Source organism: Brassica oleracea, chromosome C3 (assembly GCF_000695525.1).
Source record: "Brassica oleracea var. oleracea cultivar TO1000 chromosome C3, BOL, whole genome shotgun sequence".
In the NCBI taxonomy this organism is placed as follows: domain Eukaryota; kingdom Viridiplantae; phylum Streptophyta; class Magnoliopsida; order Brassicales; family Brassicaceae; genus Brassica; species Brassica oleracea.
In genome coordinates, this window is record NC_027750.1 from 27090206 (window position 1) to 27109190 (window position 18985).

Here is an 18985-nt window from a genome sequence, read left to right on the forward strand (position 1 = left end):
GACAGTCTGACTTCCAATGTCTCTTCTCTTTGCAATAGTTGCAAATATCAGATGCTTTAGGACCTCTTGGAAACGACTTCCTATCTTTCGAAGTCCTTCTGTTCCGATGTCCCTTCACACCACTGACAAACAACCCCGATGCTTGATTGTATGTCTCTGAGCTGGATGCCTTATGGCGCAATTCCCGACTATGAATCGCCGACCTAACTTCTTCCAGTTTCACTGTATCTTTGCCAACAATGAACGATTGCACGAAGTTCTCGAAGGAGTTCGGCAGAGATACCAACAGGATTAGTGCCGCGTCTTTATCCTCCACCTAAACATCGATGTTACACAGCTCCAGTAATATCGAATTCAGCTTTTCAAGATGGTCGCGAAGCTCAATACCTTCTTGCATACGCAAGGCAAAGAGGCGTTGCTTCAGAAGTAGCTTGTTCGTTAGAGATTTTGTCATGTACAAGCTCTCCAACTTCTGCCACGCCTGCATCTTAATCTGCCAAAGACTGAAGCTATTTCTCCCATCAAACTTGTCGATCTTCGCGTTTATTCTAGACATCTTCTCACCAAATCACCAACCCCGAGCTCTGATACCAATTTGTTGTGACGGACGTGAGAAGGAACAAATGCAGAAACAAATGAATAAAGCGATGTAACTACGACACAGATATTTAACGTGGTTCACCCCTAGGGCTACGTCCACGGGCAAAGAGAGATCTTATTATTAGAGGCGATATTGAGCTTACAAATTGCAAGTTTAAGGTTACTTCGAATACAAGATATATATAGTAGCATCTCGCATCTAAAACTCTAGACTATACGGACTCATGGGCCCAAGCCCACGATCAGATGTAACATCCATAATAACTTGATGCAACGCTCTTGATGCAACCGAGTCGGTATGATGTCCGTGATGTAACATCTATCTTCTAGATGTAACATCCAGATTCAAGGCATATCAACAACTACTTTCGATCTTCAGGGCCTCTTGTAAATTTAATCAATCGTGAAAATCGTGGCTTATTTAGATGATTATCTTTTTAGGTATTATGTCTCTTATATCATTGCAAGTAAGTTGTAAGATCGTGTAAGAAAAAGTTGTTAGATCATATTCTTGTAATATACAATTTTCGAATTGTAATTGAACTACTAAACCGTTCTCAAAAAGTTGTAAACTCTTTCAATCTTTGAGATCCAATAACTAGACATCAGGATGATTCTCAAGTAACTTACATCATGTCGTGGCAAAACACTCTCTTAAAAAGGCTAAATTTCTTGATGTTGTCAGTTCAGGAGAAAAACAAATGCATTTTAGGAACATGATTAGTTGTCTTGCAGAATCGAAAAGTTGGAGCAAGTTAATTACTCTTTCGGACTCTTTTTTAATTCGTTATAGTCGTCATCGTTCTGCCTACTCATAATATCGAACAATTTATATGTTAACCCAACCAAAAAACGTTAAGAAGGGAGTGGGAAAGGAAAACAAAATCCAAAACATGTTAAATTTAAAAAATTTAAGTATACCGAATGGGAGGCCTACAAATTCAAACAAAAACTATTTAGTTAAAGCCTAAATTCAAGAAACGGATCTCCTGATCTTATTGGGCTTTTAATAACAGTTACCAAATCAAATAGGCTGGACAAGAATGCCGTGAGGCAAGTATGGACCCTCCTTCGCGCGCCTCTCTTTACAACTAAGGCTAAAGTTGTAATTAGTTAAACTTTTAAGGAAAAACTCTTCTGTTTAGTGGATATGGTGGAGGTAAAATGTAAAAACCCCATAGGGGCTCTCTCTCTTCTCTTTAGAGAGAAGAAATTATCTCCTTTCCTCTTATCTATAAAAAAATCTTTTAGAGGAAAGAGATGGAATTCAGAAAGAGAGAGAGAGTTCTTCATCTTTTGCCGGAAGGAATCAACAGGATGGTTGATGAGTTTCTTCATCGATTCACTGGATTCTCATCGGCTCATGACTCCCGGTTGTCGGGCTTCGATTCTGGAATCTGGTGGCTTGTTTAGCACCATGTTTGTCGACACCATCACTAGCAAATCATGTGGCTCTCTGATGATTTTGTCTAGTTCTAACAGGATTTATATTCGGTTTTGTCTCTTTATTTCTTCTATTTAATTTCTTTTAGTTTAACCATGATTCTCTGGGTTTTTTTTTCAATTGTGTTACGTTTATCAATTATAGATAGTTTTATCCTTATTCCCGTTTTAAGGATTCTTCATCTTCAGGCTTATTTCTATCATTAAAGATGATTTGAGCTGAAATAGATAGATTTAAGCTATATCTGATGGTATCCTGTTCGTGATACAATTGGATTCATGCTTTGAATCGATGGTTCGGTTATGGCTCAGCCGATCTGGAATTGGTTATCCGATTCGCCTTGGTCCCTGTCGATTTCCAGTATCGGAATATCATAGCGTCGGGTTTCAGGCCGGTGGAGGAAGGAAAAGGTTACGTATGCCGTGTGTCTTTACTTTCGTAGCAGCCCTACACGTGGACATGATATATTTTTCTCCTTTTGTTTTTTTTTTATAGTTTGGGCTTTTTATGCTTCATATTGGGAATTTGTGTTTATTTATAGCTCTTCATGGACCTTCAATAAAATGAGATGCCAAAAAAAAAGATATGGTAAAGGCAGTGTTTTGAAACCCGACCCGGACCCGCGATTGAAACGGTAAATTCGGTGACCCAGAAAAAATCCGATTTGGGTTTTGTGAAAAACCAAATATTTATAAACCCGCAAAAATCTGCCAAAACCCACTAAAACCCAGAACCCGATACCGGTTGAACTACCGATTGAACCAATAAATAACTTTTTTTTTTTTTTAGTTTTTAGATAATGTTTTATATTCTAAGTTTCCAATTAAGAAGTTAGGTGCTGACGAAAAAAAGTTAGGTTTTCCCTTTTAATTTTTATATTTTTGATTTTTAGATTTTGATGAAGATTTCATTATGCCACCAGAAGAAAATGAAATGAACAATGGTAGAGGGAACCAAAATTAGTTGATGTGATTTGATGTTAGTTTATTTCTGTTATTGACAATTTATTACAATGATCTTTTATTTTTGGTTTATTTTGAATTTGAAGTTTTATTTATTATTCATAATAGACATTAAGATTTTCAATCTCAAGTTCCAACTTTTCAAGATCTTCATCTCTATTTTGATTTTCTTCATTCAAAATATATTTGTTTTCTTTTTAAAGTTTAAAGACTGAATGATTATATTCACTTATTTAAGTATTTATGAATATTATATCTTGATTTTTTATATGTCATAACTCTTAATTTGTTACACAAATTTTTAAAAAGTCTAAACAATTTTTTGATATTTTTGTATGTCAAATGAAAATAAAAATATAAAAATTAAAATTAAGTATTTTTAATTACTTTTAAACATAAAATATATACATATCCAAACTATTATTTTATGTTTTAAAAACATTTAGAAAATATTAAACTTTGGTTTTTATATATTTATAGCTATATATTATTATATAATAAAATTAATTCATTTATTAACCTGCGGTTCACCCGCGGTCGACCCAGTGACTCGGTAAATCATCCGGTTTAGTGTCCGGGTCGGGTTTAAAAACAGGTAATGGACGCTTCTTTTGCCAATAGGTGTTACTGTGTTACGTTATAGAAGCCAATCTCGATAAGACTATGTACAGGCTGACTATGTATAAAAAGTAAATTACTTCATTTCATTACATTGCATTGCAGCATTATGCATGAAAACTAAGACCTGGTACAGAAGTTACGACCACAGTACTTTGAACATAGAGACATACACCTTATTATGTAGACCTTATTCATGGATACATGCATACGCAAGCAAACGTTAATGGTCATGACACAAAACACAAAACATAAAACAACAGAACGGAAACACAGTAACCAAACCAAGAGAAGGGATACTTAATTAGTATGAAATCAGCGGGAGAGGGTGACAACGAGAGGGGTGACCAGTTCTCTGAATACCTCCATGTTATTTTCGTTGGAAACGACGATTACGATGGGACCTACACGTACCATGACGACTCTGTTGGTAGGGGGGCTGGGGTTGCATGTAGAGAGAGGGGTCATGCCATGGCGCTACAACCGTCGTAGATGACTTCTGAAAGCGGGATCGTAGACACTGTGTTTGGAAGGAAACGAGAATCCTCCACCAACGTCCGTATTCGTAGTTGCAACATTTTTTCCACCACACTGAAGCATAACGGCCCTGTTTATTAACGGGAGAACCTGTTTGTTTGTTTGCAGCAATATATCAGCAATTATATTGTATACGAATTTCAATATTATACTCACAAATTAACTATTTTGTGAATATTATATTAAATGGTCCGTACTTTATTCACTTGACTCTAAAATTTTGAGTGTGCAACAAATAGTATTGAACATATATACTACATTCGATCTAGAATTCTACGTATTCACAAAAATATTGCTTCAAAATACTGTTGATTTCACAAACATGTTTTACCTGATTTTACTAATATCAATTGGTGAATAACTAAATACAGATTAAAAAAATTCTTGGTCTGTGTGTGATATACAATGAAACCTCTATAAGTTAATAATGTTGGGACTACACCAAAACTATATTTTTTTTATTAATTTATAGATATATTGATTTATTGATATACTAATTGAACAAAAAACTCAATTTGAGACTATAAAATTATATTATTTTATAGTGATTTTAGTGTATATTAATTTATAGAGTATTAATTTAAAGAGGTTATACTGTATCATTTATACGACTATAACTATCACATAATCTACAACAGAACCAGCTATGGTTTGCAGAAGCTTCGCAAATTTTGTTTGGCTTGTTTTGCATGATTGCTCAAAAGAGAGCAGACCTACCATCTGGAGGAGTGGAAATCGGATTACCATCGATAGAGCACGTCATACGCCCTTGTATACTGACGATTTTAGGATCCCTGCCAAGAAGCCCATCAAGTTGAGCCTTAGCCACTGGAGACACCACAATTAGACATATCAAGACCAGTGAGAAGGTTATGTTTTTGTTCTTGATGAGCATTGCCATGTTAGGATATTAAAGAGTAGAGAGTAGAGAGTATAGAGAGAAAATACATTTTTTGTGTGTTGTTATTGGTTTTGATGTGGATGTATCTTCCGATCCCTTGCAGCTCTATTTATAGAAAAAGTTTCATAGATCTCCCACTCCTATTTACTTTGATGTTATCTGAAAAATTCTTCGGTTCACCCCCTAGGGTGAACCTTTAGATTCACCAACCAATAATATTTGAGTATTTGATATTTGATATCTTTTAAAAAAGGAAACAAAATTGAATTTCCAAATAAGATTATATTTTTAAAATAAAACAATAAAAATACATAAAAATAGTTGCAAAAAATAAATAAATAAATATTGTTAAACTTTTAGCAAAATACTAAATCCTATACCCTAAATTCTCAACTCCAAACCCTAAATTATAAACCTTAAATCTTGGATAAACTGTAAACCATTGGAAAATTTTAAACCCTAAATCATACATTAAAAACTAAATCTTAATAACACTAAACCCTAAACCCTAATCACTAAATCCTAAACCCTTGGTAGAGTTTATGATTTATCCAAGGGTTCAGAGTTTACCCAAGGGTTTAGGGTTTACCCAAGGGTTTAGGGTTTAGTGATTAGGATTTAGAGTTTAGTGTTAGTAAAATTTAGTTTTTAATGTATGATTTAGGGTTTAAGATTTTCCAACGGTTTAAAGTTTATCCAAAGTTTAAGGTTTAACGTTTAGGGTTTAGGGTTTAGGATTTAGGGTATAGGGTTTAGTATTTTGCTGAAGATTTAACAATACTAATTTATTTATTTTTTGTAACTATTTTTATGTATTTTTATTATTTTATTTTTAAAATATAATCTAATTTGAATATTCAATTTTATTTCCTTTTTTAAAAGATATCAAATATCAAATACTTAAACACTATTGGTTGGTGAACCTCTAGGTTCAACCTAGGGGGTGAACCCAAGAATTTCTCATGTTATCTTCTTCTTTTTTTCTTTTTTTTTAAAGAGGTTTAAGCGTGAATTCTAAAGAGATAGTTTCACCTGTAGTACACAAATCTACTCTATATTATTATTTTTCCAGATTTTTTTTTTTTTTTTTTTTTTTTCCAGACATTAGTTATATAACTTATCCAAGAATATCTTTGAAATTTTTGAAGGAATATCATTTTTACTTTCTTGAACATCAATGGAGGATTAGTCGGGTATAGCGAAGCTTTGAGTGTCAACTTTGGCATTTTTTTACCCTCTACAATCCGAACAAATATTTTTAAAAAATTAAATTTGATAAAACAACGTAACTTGTGTCTTCCATAATATTTCAACGAAAAAATAATTGTACGATAATTGTCGATAAGCATAGATATCGAATGTAATGGCTTTTTAATTGATCAGTTTTTGGTTTGTGTAAGTTTTTTTGAGACAAGATTAAAAAATAACAATAACTACTGATTTTATTAACATAACTTTAGCATAAAAAACTATATAGTTTATGATAACAACAGCTAAAGCAATTAGTTGATTATTTTTTGGAGTTAGTACTAGAAGTAAAACCATTTTCGTAAAAAATATAGAAAATGTTGATCTTTAAAATGATTTGTCAAGAGATCGAGCCTTCTACGTATAGTTAACTAGGAAAGATGAAGAAAAAAGATATGGTGACAAATTCAACAGTTGGCAACTGCCAAACCCCTAATCATAGGGGATGGGGGAGGGAATGGGGGAAAAAACAAATCAACTTGCGCAACGCAGATTCTTGTTATAAGGAAAGAGTAGCAAATCCATCACCCAATTTGCGTTACAGATTGGTCCAAGAACCTATTTTTAATTTTGGACTTTGAGTTAGATGATCACTCGATTTTTGGCCATCACCAAAGTGACTCATGTAACTTGATCCCTCAAGTTTAAATTCGATCAATTATTAAGTGTATAGTAAAGTACACAATCAAAATCCGTCTTGATATATATCCAGATTAATAACTAAAACTATTTCAGTACAATGAAGTATATTGTCAAACGAATCAAATCGGAAATGTTGAAATAATATATCCATATATGCCGTGTCAAACTTAATGATGATGTGCTAAATATAAAAGTTATACGAAAATTGTTTTATGTTAATTTCAGTTGAAGATTTGATAGCTTTATTTCAACTGTTTTCTATTTTAAAGTACATTTTTGTAAGACTTTGAGTTGGATCTTTGTCAATAAGATTTGTATTGGTCCAGGCCATGGATTTCTAATGCAAGATTATTAATTCCGCGTGTGGCCACCATCAATTAACATGGGGTGAAATCGGCGGTTCTCCAGAATGCTTTAGGCGGCGGTGCTATTAGGCGCTAGTCAGACTCCGTAAGTTGTTTGGATACTAGGATCATAAAAAAAAAAATTGTATTGACCTTCTTGCGTATAAAGATAAGACAGGACACTATTTCATGAGGCTCCACGGGACCAGAAAAAAAAAAAATCCTCCACCGATCAAGATGTCCAATTGGTAAGGGTGAGTGATCGCTCAATATTATTGTTTTAAAGCTTTCGAACCCCTAAGAAAGTCAATCGGAAGTTTAACTATAGAACCAAGATACTCAGGTAAATGGTAATTAACAAGACAAGATATTTTGTAAATATTATTTTGATTAATACTTTTATACTGTTAAAGAAATCGTAATTTTAATTAGTTGTGAAAATCATTGTTTTCCTAATTAGCATTATACCAATATGTACATTTTATAGTAGATGATTATCTTATCAGCTATTACGTCTTTTATCATTATAAGTAAGTTGTACGATCATATCCTTGTATATATATACGATTTTCAAACAGTGATTGAACTACCAAGTACCAAACTAATCTCAGAAAGTTTTAAACTCTTTGAGTCTTTAATTTGTGATCCAATAACTAGATACCAGGATGATTCTAAATTAACTTAGACCATATATGTTGTGGCAAAACTCTCTCTTAAGAATAACTTTCTTGATGTTGTCAGCTGATGAAAAACAAATGCATTTTCTGAACGAAACATAGTGATACGTAAAAACTTCATGAGTTATCTTGCATAACTCATAAAGCGGTAGAAAGATAGTTACTCTTTTCAGATGGGAAGCCATTGCTCGGACAGTCTTTTTACAATGCGTTAAAGTCATCATTGATCTACCAACTCATAATATCAAACAATATATTCGTTAGTCCCAACCGAGTACGTTAAGAACAAAGTGAGTAAAGGAAAGCAAAGTCCAAAACATGGTTAAATTTGAAGTAACCATATAAGAGTTCAAATTGAATGGCCAAGTCATGAGAATATGGAATCACATTAACAACTTGTGGGTCTTGAAACGGTGGTGGTGGGGGGGGGTGGAGGCGGCCGCCGAGGCGGTGGAGCCGTGGAGGTGGATGTGGTAACGGAGGTTACGGATTAGAAACGTATAACAATGAAGTGATCGTTTTTTGTCGTCACATCACATAGGCATGCATTGGTAATAAACATGCACATTCACATTTACAATCTCATAAGAGAGCCTCAACCTCAGTGCCTTGGAAAAATATTGTTTGGCAAAAGAGAGGAATCCCAAAATACAAAACTCTCACCTGGCTGTTTGTTCTTGATCGCTGTCCCACAAGGAACAGACTGCTAGCTTGGGGTCTCCAAACTGATGCAGGTTGTCTCTTCTGTAATATAGAACCTGAGTCGCGTGGCCATCTTTTCTTCTGCTGTGATTATTCCTACCGAAGAATAAAGACCGAGTCTTACGCTGTCTCAGAGTATCAAGGACTTAGTTGCGTGGTAGTTACATTTGTTTCTTTTTGAATAAGTATTCCTGTTTCTTAGGGATATCGTTTGAGTTTGTTGAGTCTTTTAAGTTTAAGTCTAGCTGAAGTTTTTCTATTTAAAACCTTGTACTTTCCTTTGAAGTCAGTAAGAGAAAAGAACGATTCAGCCATTCTCTCTTGTTTGAGTTCTAAAATCAGTTTACAATAAGTGGTATCAGAGCCTGTAATCTAATCTGTTACAGCTCTTGAGAGAAATAAAAGAGTGTCAAAATGAGTGATAAGGATAGATCGATGAGCATTCCAAAGTTTGATGGTGACTATGAGCATTGGGCTATGCTCATGGAAAATCTGTTGAGGACAAAAGAGTGGTGGGAGCTAATTGAGAACGGAGTAACACAACCAGAGAGAAACGTGATCCTGACGGGGGTTCAGAGGACCGAGATTGCGGAGCAGAAACTCAAAGACCTGAAGGTGAAGAACTATCTATTCGCTTCGATCGACAAAAACATCTTAAAGACGATTGTGAAGAAGGAGAGTTCCAAGGATATTTGGGAATCTATGAAAACGAAGTATCAAGGAAACAAGAGGGTTCAAAGCGCACAACTTCAGAGACTTCGGAGGAACTTTGAAGTGCTAGAGATGAAGGAAGGTGATTCTATCACTGAATACTTCTCATGTGTGATGATGGTGGCAAACGACATGAGGAACTTAGGAGAGAACATGCAGGATGATAAGATTGTGGAGAAGATTCTGAGAACTCTGGTGGAGAAGTTCACTTATGTCGTGTGCGCAATAGAAGAATCCAAAGACATTAAAATGTTGTCTGTAGACGAGTTGCAGAGTTCGTTGTTGGTGCACGAACATAATCTCAGCAAACATGATACTGAGGAACGAGTTCTAAAAATGGAAGGTGGTAGAGCTCGTGGTGGATATTCTCAAGCCAGAGGAAGAGGAGGATACAGAGGAGGCAAAGGAGGTAGAGGTGGATCAAGCTTTGATAAGAGTAGTGTGGAGTGCTACAAGTGCCATAAATTTGGTCACTTCAAAAATGAATGTCCCATGTGGGAAAGGACGGCCAACTATGCTGAAATGGAAGAAGATGTGTTGCTGATGGCCCAAGTGGATAAGGTGACGGAGCAAGTGTGGTACTTGGACTCAGGTTGTTCAAAACACATCTGTGGGAATAAGGAATGGTTTGTTGATTTCAATGGCAACTTCAGGCAGCAAGTTAAACTTGGAGATGATAGAAGAATGCAAGTTGAAGGGAAGGGGAATTTGCGACTTGAGATTGATGGTATCATACAAGTCATCTCATCAGTCTACTTCGTACCAGGGCTGAGAAACAATCTCTTGAGCGTGGGGCAATTACAACAAAAGGGACTGAAGATTGTCATTGAAGACAACGAGTGTAAGATCTGGCATAAATTGCAGAGAAGACTGATCATACACTTAACTATGTCCAAAAACAGAATGTTCATCATCTCAGCTACCATGAGAGAATCAAGGGATGGCTTAGAGGCAAATCAAGTGCACTGTCCGGAGGAAGCTGTAGACGAGAAGTGGCACAGAAGGTTTGGACACTTAAATCACAACAGCCTGGTGACTCTTGCGGAGAAGGAGATGGTCAATGGCTTGCCTAAACTCAACAACAGTGGAGCTGTATGTGAAGTCTGCATGAAGGGGAAGCAGAACCAAGCAAACATACCAAAACGGAGCGTGTGGAGGTCAAGCAAGTGTCTGGAGCTAATTCACAGTGACATCTGCGGTCCAATCTCACCAACCTCTGAGAGTGGGAAAAGGTACATCATAAACTTCATTGATGACTTCAGTAGGAAGTGTTGGACGTTTTTCTTGGTAGAAAAATCAGAAGCACTAAAGGTATTCAAGGAGTTTAAGGTAGCTGCGGAAAGAGAAGTTGGTGAGCTCCTGGTCTGTCTGAGAACTGATAGAGGAGGGGAGTTTAACTCCAAGGCATTTCAAGACTTCTGTGTAGAAAATGGCATTAAGAGGCAGCTCACAACAGCCTATACGCCGCAGCAAAACAGTGTTGCCGAGAGAAAGAACAGAAGCCTAATGAATATGGTTAGGTGCATGATGCTTGGGATGAACGTGCCACTCAAGTTTTGGACAGAGGCTACACAGTATGCTGTTCACATACTCAACCTCAGTCAACCTGCAATACTAGGCGAAGTAACACCTTCTGAAAAATGGTGCAAGCACAAGCTTTCAGTAGAGCACCTTCGCGTCTTTGGCTGTGTGGCGTATGCTCTAATTCCTGATGAGAGAAGAACCAAGCTAGAAGAAAAGAGCATCAAGTGCGTGTTATTTGGTGTTAGCAAAGAGTCAAAAGGTTACCGCTTTTATGACCCAGTCTCAAAAAGGATCATCATCAGCAAGGATGTGCAGTTTGATGAAGCAAAGGCGTGGCCATGGGAAGAGAGAAGCGAAGACAGTGTACTCCTGGAGGATACGAGTGATGAGAAACAAGTGAATGAAGTTGCAGACAGAGACGTTGCAGAAGAAGATCAGAGAGGTTCAGAAGAAGAAGTAGACAACGTTGGAGAACAGAGAGAAGTAGTGATTGACTCTGGAACTGCTGAAGAGATTGATCCTCAAATGGGGGAAGCTCAAGCTACTGTAAACGGAAACATAGCAGGAAGAAGTGTTCAAAAGCCGGTGTGGATGAAGGACTATGTGTGTGAAGGTCTCAGTATGATAATAGAAGAAGAAGGAGATGAGCTTATGGCAATGTTTGTGGCAGGAGGAGATCCAGAAACGTTTGAAGAAGCAATACTACACGAGACATGGAGGAATGCTATGGAGGCTGAGATCAGTTCTATAGAGGAGAACAATACGTGGGAGCTGGTAGACTTACCTGAGGGTACAAAAGTGATTGGTGTGAAGTGGATTTTCAAGACAAAATTCAATGAAAAATGAGACATCGACAAGTTCAAGGCAAGACTGGTTGCCAAAGGGTTTCATCAGACACAACGTGTTGACTTCCATGAGGTATTTTCACCAGTTGCAAGGTGGGATACAATAAGGTTGATACTCAGTTTGGCTGCACAAAGAGGATGGTTTGTCCTACAGCTAGATGTGAAGAGTGCCTTCTTACATGGGGAACTAAGTGAAGATGTGTATGTTGAGCAACCCAAGGGCTTTGAATCTAGAGAAGAAGGTGGTAAGGTGTATAAGTTGAGGAAGGCTATGTATGGACTGAGACAAGCACCTAGGGCTTGGTATAGTAGGATTGAAGGCTACTTTGTCAAGGAAGGGTTCAAAAAGTGCTACTGTGAGCATACACTGTTTGTAAAAACAAAGAAGGAAGGCGTGTTGATCCTAAGTCTGTATGTAGACGACTTAATCTACACGAGTAACTCTGAAGTGCTACTAGAGAAGTTCAGAAAATCCATGGAGAAAGAGTTTGCTATGACTGATCTTGGGAGAATGAAGTTCTTTTTGGGCGTAGAAGTCATACAAGATGAAAGAGGAATCTTCATAAACCAAAAGAAGTATGCGATGGATACACTCAAGAAGTATGGGATGGAGGAATGTAATTCAGTGAGGAATCCAATGGTTCCTGGTAACAGACTCACCAAAGATGGAGATGGAACCAGTGTTGATGCGACCTCATTCAAGCAGCTGGTAGGAAGTCTCAAGTATCTCACTGCAACAAGGCCTGACTTGATCTACTCTGTCAATCTTGTGAGTAGATACATGGAGAATCCTGGTGCTCTACACTTGGCGGCAGCAAAGAGAATTCTAAGGTACGTAAAAGGAACCAATGGTTTTGGCATTCAGTACAAGAGAGGTGGAGAAGCAAGTTTGGTTGGATATGTAGACAGTGATTACGCGGGTGATGAAGATGATAGAAAGAGCACTTCAGGCTACACGTTTATGTACGGAGAAGGTGCTGTGTCTTGGGCGTCTAAGAAGCAAGCCATCGTCACACTCTCCACAACTGAAGCAGAGTATGTAGCTGCTGCATATGGGGCGTGCCAAGCTGTGTGGCTGAGAAATGTGCTTGAAGACATTGGATTCAATCAAGAGAAAGGTACAACTCTGTTCTGTGATAATAGCTCTGCCATTAAACTGTCAAGAAACCCGGTGCTACATGGAAGGAGCAAGCACATCAGTGTTAGGTACCATTTCCTTCGTGATCTTGTCAGTGATGAAGTGATCAGCATGGAGTACTGTTCTACTCAAGAACAATTGTCAGACATAATGACGAAACCAGTTAAGTTGGACGTGTTCGAGAAGCTTCGAGGGTTGATGGGAGTTGGACCTAAGGTGGAGTAAACTGGAGTGGAGTGGTTCCGGTTTAGGGGAGGGACTGAAGACTAAAGACCGAGTCTTACGCTGTCTCAGAGTATCAAGGACTTAGTTGCGTGGTAGTTACGTTTGTTTCTCGTTGAATAAGTATTCCTGTTTCTTAGGGATATCGTTTGAGTTTGTTGAGTCTTTTACGTTTAAGTCTATCTGAAGTTTTTCTATTTAAAACCTTGTACTTTCCTTTGAAGTCAACAAGAGAAAAGAACGATTCAGCCATTCTCTCTTGTTTGAGTTCTAAAATCAGTTTACAACACCTACTCGGTTTGGGGTACTCTTGCAAGGAAGCTGAATCTATCTCTATCTTCCAACTCCTGGACTGACTCTCTTCTTGCTTTATGCAACCATTCTGGAGGCATTGAACGTCGTTATCTCACGATCCTGGCTTGGCAAGCATCAATCTATGAACTCTGGAGAGAAAGGAACAACAGGCTCCACCGCAATATCTTCAGACAGTCTACATCGATTCTGTCTTCAATCAACTCCACAATCAAAAACAGAATCTCATCCTTCCGGGACGTCAATACCGCTTTCTCTAGTAATATGATGCAGTTTTGGCTGTCTCTAAAGTCTAAATAAGGACTACTGTGTCCCCGCAAACTCTCTGATCATCACCCCTTGTCGTCTGCATATTTGGATATCATCGACCTTTGGAGTTTCCGTCTAGTTCTTCGTTATTCCTCAGCCTGCGATTGGGCCTCCTCATGCTTTTTTTCATTAACGGATGGGTTTTCTCTATTACCTTCAAGACATTCTCATTAAACCTTTTAAAGCTATCTTCAGCACTCAGACTGGGCATGGGTTCATCACTTCTTAGCTCATCAGACTTTTAACAGGGGGTTAATGTTTTGCTCTAACCAGAGTTTTTTGTAAAATAACTCTTGCCACTTTTTAATATAATGCATCAAATTTTAGCAAAAATAAATAAACATGGTGGTTGTGCAGGAGTGGTTCTCTCTCTTTAACTTTCTCTCCACCTTCTCTCTAAGTTCAAAGCTCAGATCTAGTTTTCGCTTCTTTTCTCCGACGCCGGCGGTGCCTTTGGCCGGTGTCGGGGAATCTCCGGTGTTCTCCTTCCTGTTTCTCTGCTGTTTCTCTGCTTTCTAATCGGTCTTTGCTATCTACTCTGGATCTCGTTTCGCTGCTTCTTTCTCCTCTTCTACTCGCGATAGATCTGTGAGAAGAAGCTTTGGTGCTATGGGCTTTGGTGTGGTGGCGACGATTTAGGCAAGGGTTTGCCGGTAGAGTCGGCTTCGTGGGAGGTTGGTGCTTTCAGATCTGTTGCTGCGGTAGCTTCTGTGGAGCTGGCGGTACCAAAGTGGTGGAGAGGTGTGTGCTTGGGATCGGCGTCGCTCCTTCTCTCTCGCTTGCTCAGCTCCCGTCAGCCTCCCTTAGTTTTTCGCAGATCTAGGGTTCCGGCCTGAATGTGGCAGCGCGTGGCGCTCTGTCTTCCTCGGCTAGGGGATCCCGCTGTTGGTTCTCACCGGTGGGTGCGTGTGAGGAGCTCTCGTCCCTCGGAGTTGTCGCTTGAGCGGGGTGGGTTTCTGTGGCGGCGCGTGGCGAACCACAAGACTGCATCCGCGTCTCTTTGTGGTTTTCGTTTCCCAGCGGTTTGGTGTAGAGCGGCGCGTGGCGAACCACAACACTGCATCCGCGTCTCTTTGTGGTTTCCGTTTCCCGGCGGTTTGGTGTAGAGCGGTGGCATCGTGTTGTCTCTTTCTCCCCCAATAAATGCGTAGGTTCTCTCTCGACTCGGCGGCGATGTCTGTGTGTGGTGGCCTTCCCGGTTTGGAGGTTTGGATGACTTGGCCGCTCATCTTCTGAGGCGGACACCGGGTATGGGGCCAATCTACCGGGTTCGTGCTCCTGGGCTTAAAGCGGCCTGCTTCATTCAACAGCTACATTAGGCAACTTTGCTTCCTCTCCCTTCAGTCAAGGCAATGCTATGTATTCGATGTTGTGCGTGGTTGGGGTCTCCTCCGTTTTTTCAATCTCCGTTCTTTGTTGTTGTGTTTAGATTTAATTTTTCTGCAAATCTACTTCTTGTGATCTTTGTAAATTCTGTCTATAATGAAAATGGTAATAAACTTAACATTTTTACCAAAAAAAAAAAAATTAAATAAATAAACATGCACATTCCCATGCACTGTATACAATTCTAATGATTTATATACATATTTCTACTACTCATTCTATGAAATACGTTGGAACGACATAAAGAAAATTTGCTTGGTTCCCGCAGAGAATAACATGCACAAACCATTTATCCAAAGAAAATAAAAAAGTAATATGTATGAGGCACAAACTAAAAATGGTGCAAGAGGAAAAAATTATAAAATAAATAAAAGTGGACTTGATGAGTTGCAACTTTGATGTATTAAACGGGCTTGTCAACCCAATTAAGTTTATAGTTGGGACATTTATAGGCCCTAAACTTTCAAGGATTTGTCGGTGCGGCATGGCAGACAGAATATGACTGGTCTGGTCTTCGTCAAAAAAAAAAAACATCCCCACGTGTGTCTCTTTCCACAGTTTCCCCAAAAATTCTGGATTAACAATCCTCGTTATAGAATTTTATACAGATTTTAAGATTTATTTGTGCACATTCAAAACATATTTCGCTCTATCTAGATGTGATAATATTTCTCATTTACAGAGATTTATACAGGACGTTGAACGTACATAGCTACCTACAATAATGGAAGGTATGAGAACGTTAACGATGGTGCATCTCTAGACATAAGTAGACTGTTACTAGCAAGACGACAAAAAAAGTAGACTGTTACTAGCTTTTTATTGTTTTCTACTAAATGATGAGTGAACTATAGTGATCCGTTGAGAATAAAAGAAGAAGACAAATATACCAAATTTATCTATCTGTTGCGATAATAAACGTGGTATTCATATACTAAGGTGCGTATGTGTAAACAAGTCAGTTTCATGGGGCCACGGTATTATTTCGAAAATGGACCGATTAAATTAAATGTTGTCTGTCAGTGAGATGTGAAGAGCTCCCTACCAATCAGACACCTCCATGCCTTATGATTTCTCTAGAATTATTAGAGCACCCGCAATTGTATTATCCGAAAAAGAATCTTTAGAAAAAATGTATTTTATTTTTTTAAGTATTATTATTTTTTTTTTCAGATAAAAAAAAAATATATCAACCAATCGCGGATCGTAACATGTCGTGAGGACCCGCAAATAGTGCAATGATTCACTAAGAAAGAGTCCTTATTTAAAAATTTTAAAGATTGAATCTTTAACTTTTGGTGGGATCCACTGATTATTTAATTATTTTTTTCTTAAGAACTCTAACTCAAGGACTCCGATTGCAGATGTTCTTAGCTTCGTTGTGATAAATGAAACTGAAGTTTCCTATATATATATAAATTTTTTTTTTTTAGTTTCCTATATTTCACTATTCGTTACCGTCTTACTGGATCTCCCTAGTGATTCTGTAGCATTGCTAGTGGAATGGAATACTAACAACATAAAAGCATCACATGTACAAAATTCAGACCCATAGACAACATATCTATATACAAGAACATCTCCGATGTACACCTCTATAATTTTCTTTAAAATAGAGATCTCCATTATAGAGGTGAAAATACTCAAATATATGTCTTTATAATAGAGTTCCTCTATTTTAGAAGAAAATATAGAGAAAAATTATTTTTTGCCTCTATATTTAGAGGTGAAAATAACATATCTCTATATTTTCATCTATAAATAAAAGAACTCTATTATAGATGCATACATTGAAGTATTTTCACTTCTATAATAGAGTTTCTCTATTTTAGAGAAAAATATAGAGATAAAAATAAAGGTGGGTTGGAGATGGTCTAATAGCAAACCCAAATTCTGTACTTGCTGACATCATCTTTTTTTATAGAAAAAAAAAAGTTCAATCCAATGGTCAAATTTTTTTTATTTTTGTGATCTAAAAGCCATAAACACTTTTGCTGATGTCATCAAAATATTATGTTTGACAACTCTTCCTTAAAACAATTATATATTTAAGCAATACATCTTTTAGAAAACATACTTTTTCATTATCTATTTAAACAACGCATCCCTTAACAAACATATTTTTCACAATTTAAATTAAAAAACAAAAATCTGAAATGTTTCCATCTCAAACAACACATTGCTTCTAGATTAGTCCTCGATGTAGCTTTTCATAATCTATATAATGAAATTTTTAGAGCAGAAATTTATAAAAAACATACTTGGTTGTTTTAGTAACCATCTTCTATCTCCTTTTCTTATTTTTTTGGTATCTGTCAAGGTATGTCATTCCGTATTCATTTGGTATCTTATTGTACACTTAATAATTGATGTTTAAAAATAGATTCTATAACGGTTGATTAAAGGGAACAAACAGAAAAAAAAAATTTAACGTCACTAGTCTTTCTTCTTCTCCTTCCTTTAAAGTCTCAGAGTCATTATTGAAGTGTTGATATGTTTACGGTGACATTTATCACTGGGTTTTGTTGTTTTTAAAGAAGTAGAGTAAGTATTACAAGTTTTACATACCTTGCTATTGTTGTCGCTAGAACGTTAGTATCAAATAAAATAAGATTGCAAGTCTTATTTAAAAAAGTAGAGTTAGTCCAGTCTGAGATTTATCTCATTTTATATGCAAGTCTCATTGTAAGAGAATTTGATGTTGGTATTGTCTCCTCCACGTCTTCATCATTCGGAACCATTTCGTTGGCTTTTGATGGCACGGCTGCTTCCTCCTGTAGTTGTGTCTGGTGACGACAATGGTGGCTCGTCCTTTAATTGCATCAAAGCCAAGAGATGAAGAGTGGGAAGTAGAGTGTCCAACGAGACACAACCCATTCTCGCAACGTGATAAACAAGATGATTTTAGTGTCCAACCAAAATATAAAGTTGGATAATAAATATCGCAAGTGACCTTGTTGTTAGTCGCTAGAACGTTAGTATCAAATAAAATAAGATTGCAAGTATTATTTAAAAAAGTAGAGTTAGTCCAGTCTGAGATTTATTTCATTTTATATGGAAGTCTCCATGGTAGTCTGAGATTTATTTCATTTTATTTGTGAAACTACCAAACCGTTTGATCACAAATAAACCATATAAAATCATAGATGAAAATAATTTGCACGAAAAGAAAAAGTAGAAGAAGAGTAATAAAGTCTACAAAAATAAAATAAAATAAAAAGAAAATTGGAAGGGATAGACATAGATTTTTGCCCATATTTGTTTATTCTCTTGACAATTAATTTTTACCAGCATAACAATGACTTTTTTTTAAATTTAAATATGAAATGGATTAGTTAACAAAATCCTATTTGGTTTTCCTTTCCATGGTAACCTTTGTAAAAAATAATTAAATTGTATAAGAATAAAACTTTTTACAACATTATTACTTACCAAAAAAATTAATAAATATTTTTTTACTACGTCTTCTTATTTAGAATAAAAACATCTATGTACATGTATAAACATATTAAAATATAACTGATGAAGAACTGAAAAGTTGTGACGACTCTACTTCTAATTTAAGCAGATGTGCTTTTTCATTCTTTTTTTTTTTCTATTGAAGATAAATTAGTAAACACCTTAAAAGGATTAAACTTTCCCTATTGCATAAATAAGAAGTGAGGATATTTTATTTTAAGTTATTATAACCTTAAAATCATGAATATATAATTATATATATACTTGGTCTAAATATATAGACATATATAAATATCTTAAAATATAACTGATAAAAAAATGAAAAGACGTGTCAGTGCTTCTAATTTTAACAGATGTGCATTCTCATCATTTTCCTTTACTATTGATAATATAATCACTATATC

At 36.6% G+C, this 18985-nt stretch overlaps 1 long non-coding RNA gene across 1 annotated transcript; it reads right to left on the reverse strand.

The window, feature by feature from the left end:
• Nucleotides 1–3689: 3689 nt before the first annotated feature.
• Nucleotides 3690–5130, reverse strand: LOC106332943. Its single transcript, XR_001268239.1, has 2 exons — nt 4879–5130; nt 3690–4251 (listed from the first exon to the last, which is right to left on the reverse strand). It is a non-coding gene; the product is annotated as an uncharacterized LOC106332943 (long non-coding RNA).
• Nucleotides 5131–18985: the final 13855 nt, after the last annotated feature.